Source organism: Clupea harengus, chromosome 26, assembly GCF_900700415.2.
Source record: "Clupea harengus chromosome 26, Ch_v2.0.2, whole genome shotgun sequence".
Classification (NCBI taxonomy): Eukaryota; Metazoa; Chordata; class Actinopteri; order Clupeiformes; family Clupeidae; genus Clupea; species Clupea harengus.
In genome coordinates, this window is record NC_045177.1 from 5,744,069 (window position 1) to 5,764,050 (window position 19,982).

General features: G+C 44.3%; 1 long non-coding RNA gene across 1 annotated transcript; it reads left to right on the top strand.

Annotated features, from left to right (window-relative positions):
* Positions 1-233: 233 nt before the first annotated feature.
* On the top strand, positions 234-18,924 carry LOC116219917. Its single transcript, XR_004163356.1, has 3 exons — positions 234-325; positions 3,055-3,189; positions 18,325-18,924. It is a non-coding gene; the product is annotated as an uncharacterized LOC116219917 (long non-coding RNA).
* Positions 18,925-19,982: the final 1,058 nt, after the last annotated feature.

The following is a 19,982-nucleotide window of genomic DNA, read 5'->3' on the forward strand; positions in this document are numbered from 1 at the left end:
CTGCATGTGTTTGGATGGGAAGAGAGGAGTGTAATTATCGGTAAGTTGAACAATGACAGAGGAGGTGGGAGTCAAGAGGGGCCCCCTCTTCCCGGCAATGGGGATGTCAGAGGCTGAGAGGAGATCCGCATGTGCCCTCCTCACGTTGATTTGGCTGTGATGTTTGGCTGTGATAAGCACTTTTCCAGGAAGGAGGGCAGAGAGAGAGGAAAGGCTCCGGGTTGTGGAATAGAGAGGAGAAAAACAGCAGAGCAGATCACAAGGAAGATCAACACACACCGACTGAAATCTGTGACAGAGGATATTCTTTGTTGGTGATTCTGGGGTAAGACGTGGCTCAGGGTATATTTTCGGTGTACAGTATATTGGTATATTGTGTATTGGAACTTCTACCTATAGTTAACCTATGCCTTTGCATTTCAATGATTTCCGAGATTTCTTTACATTATTTTTATACTAAATAAAATGAGATTCAACACCCATTTAAAACTTTACACCACCAAAACCCTCATCATCAGACAGACAGAGAGGACATAAAGGACTAAATCATGGCCAACTGTCTTTAACTGTGAATGGAACTATGGACTCTGTGGATTTGAAAGAGCACTATTGAAAGAACGAATCCGAGAAAAAGAGCAGAAATTTGCACTTAAACACAGACAATTGATAAGATTGAATTTCTGCCATAATAATAATAAACTTTATTTGTATAGCACCTTTCATGCAAAACAATGCAGCTCAAAGTGGTTAACAGCAAAGAAATTACCTGCACAAAGAAATTGCATGCACAGTGATCCACATAAAAATAGACCAAACAATAGATCAAATAAACATAAAACATAAAAAATAAAATGAAATAAAATGAACATAAAAACAGGGATAGAGTGCATAAAAGATTTAAGATTAAAATATAGAATACATAAAATGCATAACATAAGATAGAAAATAAAACTCTGCAGAGATATAGTTTATCTAACCCCTTAATATCACATTATATCCTGATGAAGATCAAAGAAAAAACATTACATAAACTAAAATAATTAGCTATTTGTTAACTATGACTAACAAAAGGCAGTCTGGGAATGGGAAGCAACACCTGCAGTTGATTATTTTGTTTTTTAACTCACTAACATTCCATGGGTGACCTTCTGGTTGACCTACAGTACTGCCATAATCTCTTGGTGGTTGCTGAGGATGATCACAGATGCATGTAAACCATACTATTCCCTGCATACTAACAGATGCATGTAAACCATACTATTCCCTGCATACTAACAGATGCATGTAAACCATACTACTCCCTTTGGCCAGGTTTCGTATGGTAGTAATGTAAACACACCTCTAAGAGAACCATAAATATGTAGATCTGATTATCTACATGCATATATTCCAACCTTGAGAAAGTCACCCTGTAAGAAACACTGAGAATAAGCTTCACCTCCTCCTGCTGTTGCGTGAGTTGTAGAATACCTCCCCAACAAGTTGCTTTGGATGAAAGCATGTGCCAAATGAATAAATGGAACCATAACTTCCAAACTTCAACTCGACAATGAACTAAGATGAGCATGAGAGTTGTACTGAGCAGAAGCAGTTGTCCGTGTCAAGCAGTCAAGCCTCCTGACAGATCGGACTGCCTTTGTGTTTGAGTGCACCACCGCTCACCGCTTCTCCTGCTCCTGCTGCTGCTGCTGCTGCTGACGAGATCACATCGCTTCAGGCTAGAGAAAAGAATTGAGTGAGATTTCTCCTTCCCCAACACCCCCTCGCCCCCCCCCCCCCCCCATACCTCTACCCCTACTACCCCTGGGGTAAGAACTCCACCTGACTAGTGAGCAAATTTGATCTTCACTGCTGTGAAGTACACCTGTAGGCGGTGGGGGAGAACTCCACTGTCGAGCACATAAAAAACATTCTCACCCCAGCTGTTCTTCAAGCTTCTTTTGATATGAGTGCAGTAGTGCCTTTATATAAAATATTTTTAATTTAGGACCTACAATGGGGCTGTAGGCTTCTTCCCTTCTGCTAGCCACAGCCACAGGCTCTGTGCCTATGTATATAAGACACTGAAGGCAGGTGTAGACGCTTGCACAAGTTAAAGATGGTGAGGGTCACACATTGTCTAAGTTACTCTCACTCACTCATGCTGTCTCACTTTATTTAGCTCTCCTACCCTGTGACTCTGTCACACACACACACACACACACACACACACACACACACACACACACACACACACACACACACACACACACACACACACACACACACACTCTCACACACACACACACACACACACACACACACACACACACACACACACACACACAACTAAATGAAATGGCCCCTTTGTACACTAACTTATTATAACTGATGAAGTCACAGACACAATGTTGCATACATCCCTCGATGTCATCAGTGCAACACTTTCCCTTGTAATACCCTCCACACATCAATAGACACACATCAACAAACACCAAGCCTTACCCTCTGGGACACTTCACCACTCTCTAGTTGGCATGGGTTGTGTTGGGTTGGTATGGGTTGGCATGGGTTGTGTTGGGTTGTATTGGGTTGGCATGGGTTGTGTTGGGTTCAAAACTACGTGCCGTCTCCCAGGGTGGTGGGGATGTCCCAGGCCTTGTTGATCTCTTTGCCGGCCGCCAAAGAACTCCGGAAGAATAAGAGCGCGCTTGTTTCCGCCAGATAGCGTGACTCTCCTTGATTTTGAAGTAGGCCTCCATAAACTCCATTGTGCACTGGGCATGGCCTCTGACCCCAAAGTCCGCTACTCTGAGCTGGGCTCTTGCGAGAGAGAGAGAGAGAGAGAGAGAGAGAGAGAGAGAGAGAGAGAGGGTGGAGGTCTAGGAATCAGACCAGCATGTGAAAGAGTTTATTCTTCTAGTGTTCAACAGGAAGGGGAAAGCGTGTGTTTATCCCTGAATCATCTAGTCTCTAATAGACTTAATGGCACTTCTCTTTCTCACTCCTCCCCCCCCTCCCTCTCTCTCTCTCTATCTCTCTCTCTCTCTCTCTGTCTCTGTCTCTCTTATATAGGCTGAAACAGTGGATGTTCCATTCCATGTGGATGAAGCTCCCTCGTCTTGACCGAGACGTCTCCCGTCTGACAGCGATGACGCAAGAGGGAGGGTGACAGGTCTCAAGCCTTTAACAAGTCTCTACATTTATGCTGTGAGTACAAACATCTCCGTTCAACTTTTATCTTCCTCCTCAACCTCCACCTCTCTCTCTCACTCTATTTAATATTCCTTCTTACCTCATCTTTTCCTCACTTCTCACAGTTGTTTTCTCCCCTCCTCTCCTCACACACACACACACACACACACACACACACACGCATATCATGTGGAGTGACTAGGAAGTCTGAAATTGTGAGGTGAGGAGAGCTGTTGTCAGGGGTCAGCCATCACTACTTGTATTCCCCACACTCATCTTTCCTTCATACACACACACACACACACACACACACACACACACACACACACATTTATCTCTGTCTCTCTCTTACACAGACACACACAAACTCTCTCTCTCTCACACAAAAAAACACTGACACACACACACATTGACTCACACACAGAGAAACACACACACACACACACACACATTGACTCACACACACAGACACACTCTGCTATTTCCCCTGGTGTGGGTTCAGTGGCTGGGCATGGCCGCCACCCAGGCAGAACCACTGATGAGATGAGCCTGTCCCTGTCCCTGTCAGTGAAGGCCTCTCTCTCTCCCAGCTCTCTCTCTCTCTCTCTCTCTCTCTCTCTCTCTCTCTCTCCCAGCTCTCTCTCTCTCTCTCCCAGCTCTCTCTCTCTCTCTCTCTCTCTCTCTCTCTCTCTCTCTCTCTCTCTCCCAGCTCTCTTTCTCTCTCTCTCTCTCTCTCCTGGGCAAACAGCACACTGACAGGCAGCCAGAGCCCACTAGCCAAGGCGGTAGAGGGGCCAGCCAGTTAGCGTCAGAGACGAGGCGGACCGGCTAAAAATACACCACAACCGATCGGCTTCAAAACTGACGTTTCACTCATGAGCGAGTCGGAGGAGGAGGAGAGGACACAAAGTGTTTTGGAGTTAGGTGCCTTTCCTGCAGAGGAAGTTACTGCTAAGGAAGTTATAATGTTCACCTTTCAATACATGGTAGCAGACCAGGTATATATTTCAAGCCTTAAAAATGACCATCATTGTTACGTAGGGAAGAGCAAAGTCTTTGTATTACAATCTACAGTAAGGAAGTGGACTGGACCTGTCAGGGATGTGGAAGAGAGGACCCAAAAATGCATGACACAAGGCAGATGTAATAGCCAAAAGAAATACCTGTTTAACCACAACAGTCCAAGACAACAGGTAAAAGTAAAAATACACTCCAGGGGCAGGCAAACAGTCAGATACAGGTACGGGCAAAACAGGCAGGCAAAATCCAAAAGGCAAAAAAAAAAGAAAAAAGTCAGTCAGAGAAACCAGGCAGAAGTCATACGCAGAATGTTACAAACACAGAACCTAAATACGCAGAACAATTAACCAAGAAGGCAGACTGTAGGCAGAAGACAGCATGGATTCAGGTAATCAGTGGGAACAGGTGAGGGGCGGGGACAATAGCACATGAGAACAGACAAGCACATGACAACCAAAATGTAAACAAAGGCACATGTTAAAACAAAACAAAAAACAAGACAAGACATGACAGACACAGACTGTCCAGCAAGGCGGCCAAGAGGCACAATCCAGGCAGAATCCTGACAGTATCTTATCCGGAAAAGATTTAGCAGCGGTTTCTCATTTGTCCCTACGACCACTGTCAGCAACTCTCTGTTTTTCTACTAAAAAGTCACAGCCAACACCAGCTAAAAAGCAGACATCTGTGACATTAAAAGACATGCTGCTAACATGATGACATTTTTATGTTTCCTCTTTCCATAAACACTCCCAGTCAAGTTAGTGGTGGCAAACAGCTACACCATTGTCTGCAACAGGGCCATGGCCATGCATTTCAGGGCCGCCTACTGCTGGTAGTCTTCAGGGACTCTTGAAGCGCCTGGGCAAACTTTGCAGCACTTTTCTGTTGAGCCAGGTGGCTCTTCCTCTGAGGCGATTGGTGTTTTGCGGCCACTCTTGTCAGCTAATGACTAACACTTCTTGGCTGGTTTTTGTTGCGTCGAGCGAGAGAGTGAACAAGAGAGAGAGAGAGAAAGAGAGAGCCAGCCCTGAGCTGCGGAGGTGAGGAAGCATTGATGGAGGAGGCCATTTTCTCATTACCTTCGCCTGTAGAACGGGAGTCGCTGTAATGAGCTCTCCTAATGGACACGGCCATCAATTTTGAGGGCTAACACTTTTATTAGAGCCATCAGAAGAGGCTAATGATTCAGCCGGAGCTTTTGTTGAGCGCAATCCAGAAGCTTGATGACATTTTTTTTTTGTTCTGCGCTAACGAGCTACACAGTGTTCTCACATGTTGAAATGGCTGAAAAAAAGGCAGGAAGGTACTGAAAGTCATCCGAGGATATATGCTCAACCCCCCACCCCCACCTTGGATATATAAAAATACATTGAAAGAGTAATAAACCTTGTCACAAGGACATACTGTTTTGGAGATCCTCCAGTTTTTTTAACTAGTGGGCCATTTTGTGCCTCATATATTCATGTGCACCTTGAAAAGAAGAGCTTGCTTTAAAGAGTAGTACTTTTACTTCAAATTAACTGCTATAGTACTTTTACTTCAAATGAACTGTCTATAATAAAGTGCACTTACAATATGAATAATACAATATACTTCCCATGTAAGTTTTATACGAAATGTAACTAACCCTAATCAACTAACCACAAGTGCATATTTTAACAACATAGGCCGCAAGGTGAACCACGAAAAGTCCTTTAGAAATCGAATCCCGCTCCACAGGCGTGCATCTACACAATATTTAGTTCATAAAAAAGAAAGAGTCGTGCTTAGCTACCAAAAAAAAGTTCGTCGCTGACTTTCCAGTCAATTTTTGTTGCGTTTATGTTTTATGCCGAACTAGTTTCTTCAGAGCGCTCAAGGATCTTGGTCGCGAGTGCTGGCACTTTTCGACACGTGATCATGCTACACCAATGAGGTAGCTGCTTTTTGTCAACAGAATGGCAAGATGGCGGCTCCCGTGGTTAGATTCAACGTTACCGATCAAGAGGAAAACACCCGAACATCCTCAAAAGTGGGCTAAATGGATTCTAAATAGTGCTGTATACATAGCCGCGTCCAAGAAGAACAATGAGGCAAATATACGATAATGTTATGCTTATGTTAAGTCATTTAGATCAAGTTTGACATACCTGGGAATACACCTTACTGACGATCTAACATGGACTGTGAACACCCAGCACACACTGAAGAAATCAAGGCAAAGACTGTACTTCCTACGTCAGCTGAGGAAGTTCAGAGCATCAGCACCCATCAGCTGTGTGTCCTGACAGCATCATCACTTGGTATGGAACTGTACAGCCTGTGACAGCAGTACCGCATCATCAGAGCACCTCTCCCTACAGACCTACAAGAGAAGACTACGTACCAGGCCCAAAGTATTGTAAAAGACTCCTAACATCCTGACCATGGACTTTTCTAAACACTGAGGTCAGGCAAACATCTCTGCTGCTACAAGACCAGAACAGAGAGACTGAGAAGGAGCTTCTTTCCTCAAGCATTCCGTATCCTGAACACACACAATGACTATAACAGCAATTACACTTTTTTTCACACTTGCACATGGACTGTACACACACTGCACTTTATACTCCCTCTTGCTATTTATGAAAAATATTTCTTGATCTTTCTTTCTTCACACTCGCACAGAAAAAGCTTAACACCAAACGAAATTTCACTACATGCTTTACGTAAGTATTTCTATGTATCTGACAAAAAAAACCTCCTTCCTTGTATCAATAAAAGGCAGTAATTGTACTTATACCAATGACCATTTGTTCGTTCTTTCATTCATTCATTCACAAATGAAAACAACACTGATGAACCATAAAAACAATCTTTATGAAAAATATGAAATATGATATATAAAACTGTACAAAACTAAATAAGAAATAACAGATTAAGGACACTCAGTCCTCACTCAGTGTCAGGACGGTTGTCTTCCAGTTCCTCAGTTTCTTTTGTGTTGGCACAATTACAGCAACGACATAAGTCTGTGCAACACAATCCTGCAGAAAAACAGGAACATCTGCCTGTCTCACAGGCACCTTTGCAGCCGCAGTCAGGGGCAGGGTTTCTGGTCATCCAGGTGATGTGCAAGGTCCCATCCTCTATTTGCCAACCATATCCAGCAGGTGATGGAGCACTTATATTTTGTTTGAGACAGGACCTCATTATTGCAGCCTAGTAGTTTGCCCTTTTGCAATGCTGATGGAGGGCATCAGCAGTAGGGGGAATGCATAATTCTGGCAAGGCTGATGATGCTATACAGAAAGCCTTGTACCTAGCTTCATTTACATTATCGGCAGCTGGCTGATCATATAAGTGGCATACATACTGGCAAAGAAGTGCAAATGTTGACTGCTCCAAGTTAAAGTTAGCACCTAAACTTGTAAAAGCCTTTAGGTACTCATCTTTCTCACATGCAACAGAAAATGTCTTTCTTTTTCCTTTGCCTCCACTTGTGGAGTCACACCCAGAGAATGTGTGAATTCCGATCAAGGCTGAACACACACTGGTTCCGTCAGCTGATGACACCTTGGTAATGTCAATGATACGTGTCCTGTTGCCAGTCCCTGTGAAAACATATAAACTGCATGGCAAATCTTACAGCAATGACTGCCACATCAGTGTCAGAGCTCTTGATAATGACAGCTTTATGCTCCCGTGCAGCATGTTGTGCATGTAAAAACACCCTTGTGTCACATTCTTCATGATCACACTGCAGGTCTTCAACAACACAAACAGACTGTACACCCTCCTTAACAGTCACACAGTGACATTGATTTGTATGTGCAAGCAGAGGTTTTTGCCCACTATTGTAAGGTCTGCATTTTTCCATACAACATACAGGAATTCGGTATTTGTTCCTTCTGAGAGAAACTTTTTCCATTGGGTTGGGGTCCTCTGATCCGGGCCAAAGATTTGCATGCGTTGTGACCCTGCATCAGCTCTATACATGACCGTTCTAGGTTTTTGATACTGATGGGGGAAATCGAGTCAGCCTCTTCTTCAACATATCCTGTCTGCAACACAACAAAACAGTGACAATTAAGAGTCACAGGAGTATCATGAAAAGCAGAGAGTGGTGGAGGTGGTACAAGACATTACAGGCTAGAACCTATCTGCCATACAGCACATTTAACACCAAAGATGCCCAAGAAAGGCACACAACGTCACAAACCTCACCACACACACACACACACACACACACACACACACACACACACACACACACACACCACCACACACACACCACACACACACCACACACACACCACACACACACACACACACACACACACACACACACACACACACACACACACCTTCTCTTTGTTGCCAAGTGGTACATGTCTGTTGCAAACAGCAAGACTTAAAAACAGTTTCTCAGGCCTGTCACACACATGTTGTGTAAAGCTAGACTTGCACATGACAAATAATAAGACTTGAGAGAAAAATGCATTGCAGTTACCTGTAGTTTGAAGCTTCAAGACCTTCATTTGCTTTCACCAGTTCAATGAAGGCCTTCCTCAGCTGGCCCATTCTCTGCACCTCTTGGTTGACAAGCAGCCTTTGGCGAATGATCCTCTCACAGAATAACTTATAGCTGACATCAAACGTGGGCTCATTCCTAGAACACATATAAATGAGAAGGAAATAAATAAATTAGGGTTGTGATTGTGTGCACATACAACAGAATGCAGATTGAATGTTTACTTATATAATGTTAAGTTAGTAGCTCCTTGAAATGCAATTTAATAAATAACTTACTGTTCTTTCTCTGGTTTTTCAGGCCTCGTCAAAAACCTGGTGTACTGATTATAACAGCCTTTGTGGTACTGCACCTCCAGAGCCGAGCCACGTTTGTAGGCTTGTCCTGTATGTATTCCATCGTGTAGTGGTGAAATAATATACCTCTTCGTGCTTGACTGTAGTAATATGCATAAAACAATGTTTGTTTTTTGATTTATTAAGACATTCCGGTGTATTTTCTTCGTCTTCCGTACTGCTCGATGAAGGCATGGTGGACGCCATCTTGCAACTCTGTTGATAAAAAGCAGCTACCTTATTGGTGTAGCATGATCACGTGTCGAAAAGTGCCAGCACTCGCGACCAAGATCCTTGTGCGCTCTGATGAAACTAGTTCGGCATAAAACATAGACGCACCAAAAATTGACTGGAAAGTCAGCGACGAACTTTTTTTTGGTAGCTAAGCACGACTCAATCTTTTTTATGAGCTAAAGATTGTGTAGATGCGCGACTGTGGAGCGGGTTGAAACGAAAACAGTGTTCACCTTACGGCCTAACATGGACATTGTACCAATCAGTAAATCAAGTGTTAATAGTACTTCACGCAGCATTATGGAGTTTTGGTCTGAAGCTAATGAGCTACCCACCTAAAAAGCAAAAACCAGCTGACACTGAACTGGTGATATGGTGATATTGTTGGCAATGTCGTGCTGTGAAGGTTTTTCTTACATATCCGACCCCAACCACAGAACTACACAGAGCATAGCCTGGATGGCTAGTGGGCAGGAAAAGGTGTGTGTACATGTCCTTCACATGACTATATCAAAATTAATTTGAAGATGATACCAAAAGTAGTTGCTCATAACAAACTTACCTCAAATAGAGGCAAACTGTTCAAGGCCATTTAATATAAATTTCATCAGCCATTATGTGCTTTGAAACTATGTGAAATGTAAATGCTTCTGAAATGAAATTCCATCACTCCTTCCTAAGTCTTTCTGGTAGAAATGGTGACGATAGAGGTGGCTGTGGTACCCCCAACCTGGTGATAGTTACCCCCCCCCCCCCCCCCCCCAGGGATTAAGATGCAGGCCCTTCTGGCACAGATAAATAAAGGAATAAATCATGCAGGCGTCTCTTTTTATGCCTGAGTGGGTTTTCATGGTGCAGAGCTACAGCAAAAACAAATTGTTTTTAAATCAATGTTGATGAGTAGGTGGAGAAGCATGCACGGTTCTTTCACTGTAACCATGGGTTAGAGGCTAGTCCATCTCTCTCTCTGTTACACTGTAACCATGGGTTAGAGGCTAGTCCATCTCTCTCTCTGTTACACTGTAACCATGGGTTAGAGGCTAGTCCATCTCTCTCTCTGTTACTCTCTGTGTTCCCTCATTCCCACTCACACCGAGAGCCATTTATCGTTATGGTGCCATGTGGGAATGGGGGCCGAACAGTGAAGTTGAACTGTTAATCTATCCCCTGGCGACCTAGTAACACTCTCTCGTTCCCTCATTCCCTCTCTCCTTCCCACATTCCCTCTCTCTCTCTCTCTCTCTTTATCTCTTTATCTCCCTAAAGAACTGTTTATCTATCCCCTGGCGACCTAGTAACACTCTCTCCTTCCCTCATTCCCTCTCTCCTTCCCACATTCCCTCTCTCTCTCTCTCTTTATCTCTTTATCTCCCTAAAGAACTGTTTATCTATCCCCTGGCGACTTAGTAACACTAACGGTAAACTACAGACATGGTTCCAGTGGGAATTGGAACCATTGGATTAATGTGTTCGGGGCGACAGTCGTACAGGAGGTAGAGAAGTCGTTTAGTAATCAGAAGGTTGCTAGTTCGATTCCCTTTCGAAGTGTCCTTGAGCAAGACCCTGAAGCCCTAATTGCTCCTGATGTGCAGTGTGCCATCAGTGTAAATGTAAAATGTGTATACATCCTTAAAAGCGTCTGCTAAATGACTAAATGTAAAAAGGGCAAGGAGCAGGGGGGACTTCTCTTCTTTCATTCACTACTATCAGAGTAAGCCCTTGTCCCATTGATGTCCCATTATTTCTGTAAGGATTGTTTAATGTCTACGTGAAGCCACTTAACATTATTTGTAAGCGGTTGTAATCACTTTGAACCCAAGACTGCCTTTTATTGATGAGCTGATTTTGAGAATTTAAACTTTGCTTCAGGCTATGCAGCAAATGGTGTTTCATGGTAGCTAGATAGCAAAGGAAACTTTTTAAATCTCCTTAAATGCATGAAACGATAGCTAGTTATCTAGCTGAAGTTACGTCTTCTTCAGTTTAACTTGTAGTATTATAATAGGAAAAGGTAGAAACCCCTAAGGTGCCTGTGCATCTTTGCTGCTTGGCCACCAAATACATACATTTAACCTAGTTAAATAAGTTCATATTAACACAGCCTGGCAACTGCCAACCGTTAAGATGGTTCCCCGAGCCAGAGATAGCTAGTATAGTTCATAGCTACGTTAACTGGCATGAGACCTCACATGTTTCACATGTGTCATGGAGGTCTGTGACCCATAGCATCCCATTAGATACAGTCAGGTGGGAATAAACAACACCTGTGAGTTTCCCATTATGGCAGTGGAGAGTATTCCATGTTGTTTTTACCTGATACATTAACGGGTTTTGTATGCGGAGGAGGCTTTTGTCTCTCTCTATCCATCTCATTCTCTCTCTGTTTCTCTTCTATTGCACTCTCTCATTCTCTTTCCTTCTCTGTCACTCCCTCTTGTAGTCGCTCTCTCTCTCTCTTTATCTGTTTTCGGTTCTCTCTCTCTCTCTCTCTCACTCTCTGACAACCTGAGGCTCTGTTGCCATGGCGGTGCAATGGAATTTCCTGATATCCCGAGGTCAACATTTAACAGTCAACTTCCACTCTGTCTGGATGTACTGAAGGGCCGGGGGCCTGGCAGATATCCCTGTGCACACCTCAGGATGTTTGAGAGCGGATGAAGGAATCAAACAGGCCCAAAGCCGAGGAGAGCACATCACATCCTCACCAATTAAGTCCAGACTGATTCCTGTGAAGAGCCACATGCCAACCCTAAGCTCCAGGAGCTGGTTTTCATAACTGCATTGTGAAAGAGATTGTTATACCTTTTGAATGGAGGGATACAATTAGCACACGCTGAAATGTCTTTGAAAAGAGGTTGGCACTATTCACTCTTGTGCAACATTAAATAGACTAACATATACAAGCATTTATTTACAAAATGACCAGGAGGAAAACACATAATATGTAGTCTATATGTACCTAACTAATGAAGTAAAGGGGTGTGTGTGTGTGTGTTCGTGCAAGCGTGTGTGCTCGAGTGTATACTGTCAGGTACATGCCAGAAATAATTGTGTCTCTGTAGTTTGGCATGTCATGAATAATTTGCTTTGCTCGCTCCCGTTCTAAAGTTGGCTAGCAGACTTGCTGTTGCAGTTGCTCGTGCTAAACTTGTTTACTCTCTGTTCTTTACTCTTGGGCAGCCGCTGCCGTACGAAAGAGTTCTGTGCCCCGAGAAGACCACACAGCAAAGGGGGACCTTGGGTCCGACCCTAGGTCCGAGATCTTGAAAGCAGAAGAGGGAAGAGAGTGAAGTCTCCCCTGTGAGAACAGAGAGAATTGAGAGGCGGCAGCTCAACAGGGAGAATAATAAAGAGTTACCAATAGGTGACTTGGGGTCTTGTTCAGCAGGTCAGGGGGGCGTAGCTCAGGTGACATCAGGCTACAGGTACAGTGATTGATTGGAGGGGAGGTGCTGTCCGTTTACCTAACTCCAGGGCTAACTGCGGAATGAGAAGAAGGGGCGGGGCTTGGGTACAGACAGCATCCAGAGCTTTGGCATTCCTAAACAAAGCAGAAGGCATCGCTGATCCATTCAGTTCAATTTGGTTTATACTGCAACATTAACACTTTAGCAGTGAGCATCATCACTATGCACTTTACAGGAGCACACCCTTGCATGTGCAGAAAACCCTTACCCCAGTACTGCAAGTCCATTAGAGAACATTAAAAAATCAATCCCAAGGCTATTGCTATTTTAGTTCTGGATATAATTAGCATCATTTTCTGTTTGTGTATTATGGCAGATCATATCCACTAGGTCCCTAAAAAAGAGACTGATGATGTGAACTTGAACCATATACAGTTCAGTCAACGAGTCGCTCGTGTACTTTCACTTGTCAAGGTGTCTGGCTGGTACTTTTTTTCACACACCCCATTTAATGTGCCTTGTTAAACTGTCTGCTAGATGTCACCGGAGGAGTGATTGCGCTTCAAACAAGAAGGAAATAAATATCCCAGGACATCTCCTCCACATGCAGAAGGACCTAATCATGTGGCTCTCACACTCATCATGTCATTCAAAAAAGGGGCAAAAAAAAAATAAGGACTCTTAAATCATTTGTCAGCTGCAGGGAGGGGTATTTCTATTTGCCTTTCAAAACCGGCATGTCATCTATAATAAACAAGTCCTCGCAGCACCGAAAAGGGGACAATAAAACCACGGTGGATAATAAAAATGAAAGGGACGATGAAAACATCACAAGACCACAGACATCCAGACACAGCCACAGATAACCTATATCGGTGTCGACACAGCGAGTAAATCTCATTCCACCACTCCGACGGATGCCGGCAGCCGCAGCATAGCGCTTCAGTTGGGGGTATCCTTTCTCCCTGATTCCGCTATGGGCCAATCGAGGATGATTATAGCCTGCATTGTGCAACCAGGATTAATGCTTTTGTGTGAGAAAAGCTCTTTCAAAAAGTGCTAAATCACAGAGCGGACGTAGCACAGTTAACTTCAGTGGAAGAATACAAGGGGGGAGGGGGCCACAGAGGACCCATTTTCGGGACTCATTTTTTCGGTCAAAAAAATCCTTTCAGCGTGATTACAGCAGGCAATCTCTGCAGGTGTAGCGTGGCAGGTTAAGTGAGAGTATGAAGGGAGGACATGATGTAACCCAACCTAAGCCTTAATTTACTGCCGGGTTCACCTCTGCCCTAGAAAAAGACACCGCCAGTGGGATAACTACTGCCGGCACATACGAAACGATGGCTCTTGAGCTCCAAATCACCCTCCACTGGGGATTTATAGTTCATCCAGATGGCAATGTTTAGAGGTAACAAGGTGGTCAATGGACTGACGCAGTGTGTCGACAAACACCAAGAGCTTAAATCCTCCCTTGACAGCATTCATGCCAGCTTTCACATGGCTGTGCATAAATTGAGCAGGTTTTTATTTATTTTTTTAGAAAGAGAGAGAGATTTACACTTCCTATTTGCAAAGTGTGTCCTGATCTGCTTTGAGCTTATTACAATGACGGGGGCTCACCCTGCGTTAAACAGTCATGGTGCTGCGCTCACATCAAAGCTCCGCGAGCCGCCCGCCCCTTGAGATTACTGCAGCCCCCCCATCGGCAAACATCAAATGTGTGAAGAAGCGCGAGACAAAAGGAAACAAGAATCTGCGAGAGGTCCGTTTCCCTAGCGATTAGCGGGGATTACAAGCGGGATCACCGGAATTATTCCACGCAGAGATGATGCCTCTTTAAATTCAACACATCTCCCACACCCATGGTTGAGCAGTCTGAGTGTTGCTGTAGAAACACACTGTACATGTGTTTCTTTCTAACATCCCCTCCATATGACAACACTATAGCTATTACATAGAGGCCAGTCTGCAGACAGACACAGTGAGACACAATAGGAGGGCTCTGTCATTCTAAAAAAAAAAAAAACCTGTGAGATTCAGCGTGAATGTAACTGCAGGGGGCTCGAACCTGCTGCACCCTTGGACACCTGAGGCGGGCAGGTTTGCAAGAAGACTAAAACCCAAGAGTTTTAGCATCTCTTACCAGCACGTCATTTAATGGAAAGGAATTTAATCAAGGAGTGAGGTTTACTCACTGCACAGCTTTGTCCATGTTGGCCACAGTGACATAAATGCACTCTAATGGCGCCAGTTGTGCACGGAAATATGAACTTGCTTTTCATTGGTGTGTAAAAAGTGAGCTAATGTCTTCATTTTTCTTCAGCTTACAATTTTGCCTCTGCAAGGTCAGTGACTGTACATGCACAGTACATTTTCGGACTTTTCATAAACCTGCTTTCATTCCAAACCACGAAGCAGAAACAGTGTCTGAAGATCTACATTGGCATAATACTGACATCATAATACTGACATCATCTGCAGCTTCTGCATCCAATTCACTTGAAAATGGCATTTCATTTCCTCTTATTCGCAAAGCCTTTCAAAAGTGCTTGTCCATAGACAATGCGGCTTCATTAGTTTTTGTTTAGTCTTCTTCACGGCAGATACGGTCGGCTTTGGCACAGCATTAGTCTGAGGAGATGAGTGCTATTGTAGCCCACTTGTCTGGCTGCCTCTGTATTTGCATAGTTGCTGTTGTCTGACAAGTGGAAGATGCACAAGTGCAGATCAAAGTGTCTCACCTAAGGGGGGGGGGGGGGGGGGGTAGGAGGGGGGAGACAGCAGGAGCGGGGGACTGCTCTCGCCCCTGGCAGTATCAACGAGCAGCCAATATGGATGTGTGTGTGTGTGTGTGTGTGAGAGAGTGTGTGTGTGTGTGTGTGAAAGTGAGAGAGGTGTGTGTGTGTGAGAGAGAGGTGTGTGTGTGTGTGTGTGTATGTGTGTGAGAGAGAGAGGTGTGTGTGTGTGTGAGAGAGAGAGAGAGAGAGGTGTGTGTGTGTGTGTGTGTGTGTGTGTGTGTGTGTGTGTGTGAACTCTGTACTGTATATAGACATGTAGTCGAGTATGTGCCATGCCTTCCATACCAATGAGCACGGATCTTTGGTGATACAGCCAGGATGCATATTTATTACCCCATAGACTTGAGTTTGAGACCAGTTGGTGTGACTGTTAGAATAGACTGTTATAAACACACCCACACACACACACACACACACACACACACACTTCTTTAGAATAGACTGTTATAAACACACACACACACACACACACACACACACACACACACACTTCTTTAGAATAGACTGTTATAAACACACACACACACACACACACACTTCTTTAGAATAGACTGTTATAAACACACACACACACACACACACACTTCTTTAGAATAGACTGTTATAAACACACACACACACACACACACACTTCTTTAGAATAGACTGTTATAAACACACACACACACAATTAAAGGTGACTCAGCCTTTAGAGCGCGGCGTTCTGAAGGTGTCCCCAGACTGCCGCCCCTCGGCCGGTCCAGCACGCCACGGTGAGAGCAAGTCACCCCAGACACGGTCGGGTGACGGGAGTCATCCTGCCAAACGTTTGAGTAAAAAACTCAGGTAGAGGCTCGCTAGGGCTGCAGAGCTTTCAAATCACTGTCACAGTCACCATGAAGTGATGTGTGCAGATGTGTGGCGCGATATTAACACTTAGAGGGAGAAATGGGTATAGAAAGCCTTGGATTTGTTTCCATATATGTCTTTTTACACAGAGGCAGCAAAGCCCTTAATTAATAGCCCTCCTTTGTACGTCACTTTGGATAAAATCGTCTGCTAAATGACTAAATGTGTAAATGTAATTATTTCAGTTTAGTTTGGATCATTCAGGATACCCTGGTGAGGTTGTATCTACTCATAATATGCATTATGAAGTATTTTCAAGTCTATACTCTAAATCATCTCTACTCCCTACAAGTGCCTGAGACATTTTCTAGTTCCTATCTTTAGGAGCCACACTGTGATTTGGAGGTGCTGTTTTTAACCACACTGTGATTTGGAGGTGCTGTTTTTGAGATATTTTGAGAGGACTACTTGTTTTATTCCTTCTTCTTTTCTCTTTTGGTCTTGATCTAGTGGTGACTTGCCTCAGCAGGATAAATCATTGTGGTCACCCAGTTTCCACAAGTGTGTTGATTATTTCCTCGAGCGCTTCAACCACATCTTTCTTTCGCCATAAGACAGTGAAAAGAAGTATGCACATCCGACCACCTGCTTGGCGTCCCTGGGGGAACCTAGATACAAATATAGAGGTTGCTTCATCATCATCATCATCATCATTATTTATTCATGGAGAATTGACTGAGCACAGGGCTCTTTTGCAGCAATACCCTGATTGAGAATACATAATACAGATGAACAATAAATAAACAAACCATAACAAAACAAAAAAAACAGACTAAATAAATAAATAAACAAAACACATTATACAACTCAGAAATGAAGTATAAAAAAATAAAAAGCTTGAAGGTTTCCATATTCAGAGATTGACAGAGTAGTACCATGGCTCACCTGGTCTCTCTTTTCTACCTTGCACTAGATTCCCTATCTGATGAGGGAAGGTGCACAAGCACAGATCAAAGTATCTCGCCTGTGAGGAAAGTGTTGGACCTACTTCATGTACTTAATTAGGAGGGGGTGTTTACATTTCCAGCCACACTGAAGCCAAGCCAAGAAGCCAAGCAGGGTTTTAATGTGTGTGTGTGTGTGTGTGTGTGTGTGTGTGTGTGTGTGTGTGTGTGTTTGCGTATGTGTGTTCACTGTGTGCGTCAGGGTGTATGTGTGTCTATCTATCCCTGGCTCTGAGTGCTTCTATTTCCTTGCAAACTGAGATAGGTATGGCTATGCGGGAAATCCTGTGCCTGATACGATTCTCAAGAGGTCTGGAAGAAAAGAAACATTCTTTCCTGATTAGTCATACACTCCAAGTGGCGCCCTAACAAGTGCAAGCCCAAAGAGACCAAACAGAAGTGAAATTTAGTTTAATTTATTTTATTTAAAAAAATGATATTATAAAATAAATGGTGAAGATGTATTTTTACAAGAGATGTTCCAAGCGTGGTACTCAGAACGAGAAGTGGAGGAGCCTCTGCACTCCTGCCTGCCAGCTCCCGAAAAAAAACGACCTGGCTCCCTGATGCACTGCTGGAGGGGGACAAAATGAAGGCTGATTGCCTAGTTGCCCTTTGCTTAATGGACAAAGCCTTCAGAGACTGCCACCCCACCCCGCACTGTGGGGGGCTGGAGCAGGGGTAAATGGCGGTCTGACCTGTCTCTTTAAACTAGCCTGGGTGGCAGGTCGCTTGTCTGAGTGGAGACAGAGAACTACAAAGGTTGAGTAAAGCTGTAATCGCATGAGGGGCCCAGGGCACGTCAGGTAGGGATGTGGACTCTGAGCTTTGACAGAGAAAGGAAAGAAAAAAAAGCCTTTTAAATCAGGCTCCCACCAAAATACCATAGTCATGGTAACATGGTCAAAGACCAAGCGGTATTTTCGGGGAAAATGTTTTTGTCTTGCCTGTCAGTGAAATGGTGCTTTTTTTGGCCCTCCTTTAACCGACCAATGACTCATGTCTGTGCATTGTGCTCTTTTCTAGCCTGTTAGTGAAAGGACAGTGAAGATATGACAGGAGGTGAGTGGGAGAGAGAGATGAGGAGCAGGAGAGAGAGATGACCTCAGGCCGGACTCAAACCTGGGTCGTCGTGGGCACTGGACCCGTCTGTGGTGTGGGATACTGATGCTACCGCTGTGCCAATGGCTCCCCCTATGTCCGTGCACTTCAATGAAACTCAGCTGTACTGAACTTCATCACCTCAGTGACTTAAATTATGTAAAACTTGACATTCTCCCTGTTGGATATGGCTACACTGAGGACATTTAAGAGATAATGAGATGGCTGACTATGGAGATCTATGTGATTTGTGAAACGGACAACAGACAAAACAGAAGTTGTGTACATGAGGATTTACACTGACGGCTCTCATATTTAAACACTTTGGAGGGTTACACAATCAAACTATATAACCACCAAAGTGGATCTTCTGACAAAATCCTATATTTATCACCATTAATCTAACCCATGGTTAAGGGGCGTTACAGTACACATATAGCCTATTTGTCATCCTACAAGCTGACTTCAGTGAGTGAGGGAGAGAGAGGGAGAGAGAGAGAGAGCAGAGGGTGAGAGAGAGGGAGAGAGAGACAGAGGGTGAGAGAGAGAGGGTGAGAGAGAGAGAGCAGAGGGTGAGAGAGAAAGCAGAGGGTGAGAGAGAGAGGGTGAGAGAGAGAGAGAGAGAGCAGAAGGTGAGAGAGAGAGGGTGTGAGAGAGAGAGCAGAGTGTGAGAGAGAGAGAGCAGAGGGTGAGAGAGAGAGAGCAGAGGGAGAGAGGGAGAGAGCAGAGAGAGAGAGAGCAGAGGGTGAGTGACAGGAGGTAGAAGGAGGTGCTGAGCCATGGTGTGGTGCAGCCGACCTCTAGGCATGGATTAGCACGGGGAAGAAACACGTTTGCAAATCCAGCAGACTAATCCCTGCTTCAGTCAACAGAGGTAATGGCTCAAAACATCTGTGTATTTTTGACAGTGAACCTTCCCTAAATTCCCTCACCCACACACACAAAGTTGTCCGAGTCGTGGCACTTACATCAGATTAATCTGAAAGCAGCTCCAAACCAAACTAAACACGCAGCATTTAAGACTGGACTACATTACCCAGCGCTGCTAAGCCTACACTGAGTTAATCAGGACTAACTAGCCTGTGCCGCATCAACCAGGCTAATTTAGACTGTACTACGTAACCCAGCACAAGTTAGCCTGCACTTTATCAGCCGGGGCTAAATCACACTGCACTACCTTACGCAACACTAGTTAGCCTGTGCTAATTTAGATGCCGCTACCTTACCCTGTTAGCCTGTGCTAATTTAGATGGCGCTACCTTACCCTGTTAGCCTGTGCTAATTTAGATGGCGCTACCTTACCCTGTTAGCCTGTGCTAATTTAGATGGCGCTACCTTACCCTGTTAGCCTGTGCTAATTTAGATGGCGCTATCTTACCCTGTTAGCCTGTGCTAATTTAGATGGCGCTACCTTACCCTGTTAGCCTGTGCTGGTGAGAAACACTGTAGGTGGTGAGAGAGTAAACTGTGAAAGGAAAGGCAAAGTTACTGAGAGGGAGACTTACGTTGATCCTACAGTTTGTGACTGGTAGCTGGAATGAGGAAGTCTGTGCTAATCCATCACTCATTATGATGGACCTTTG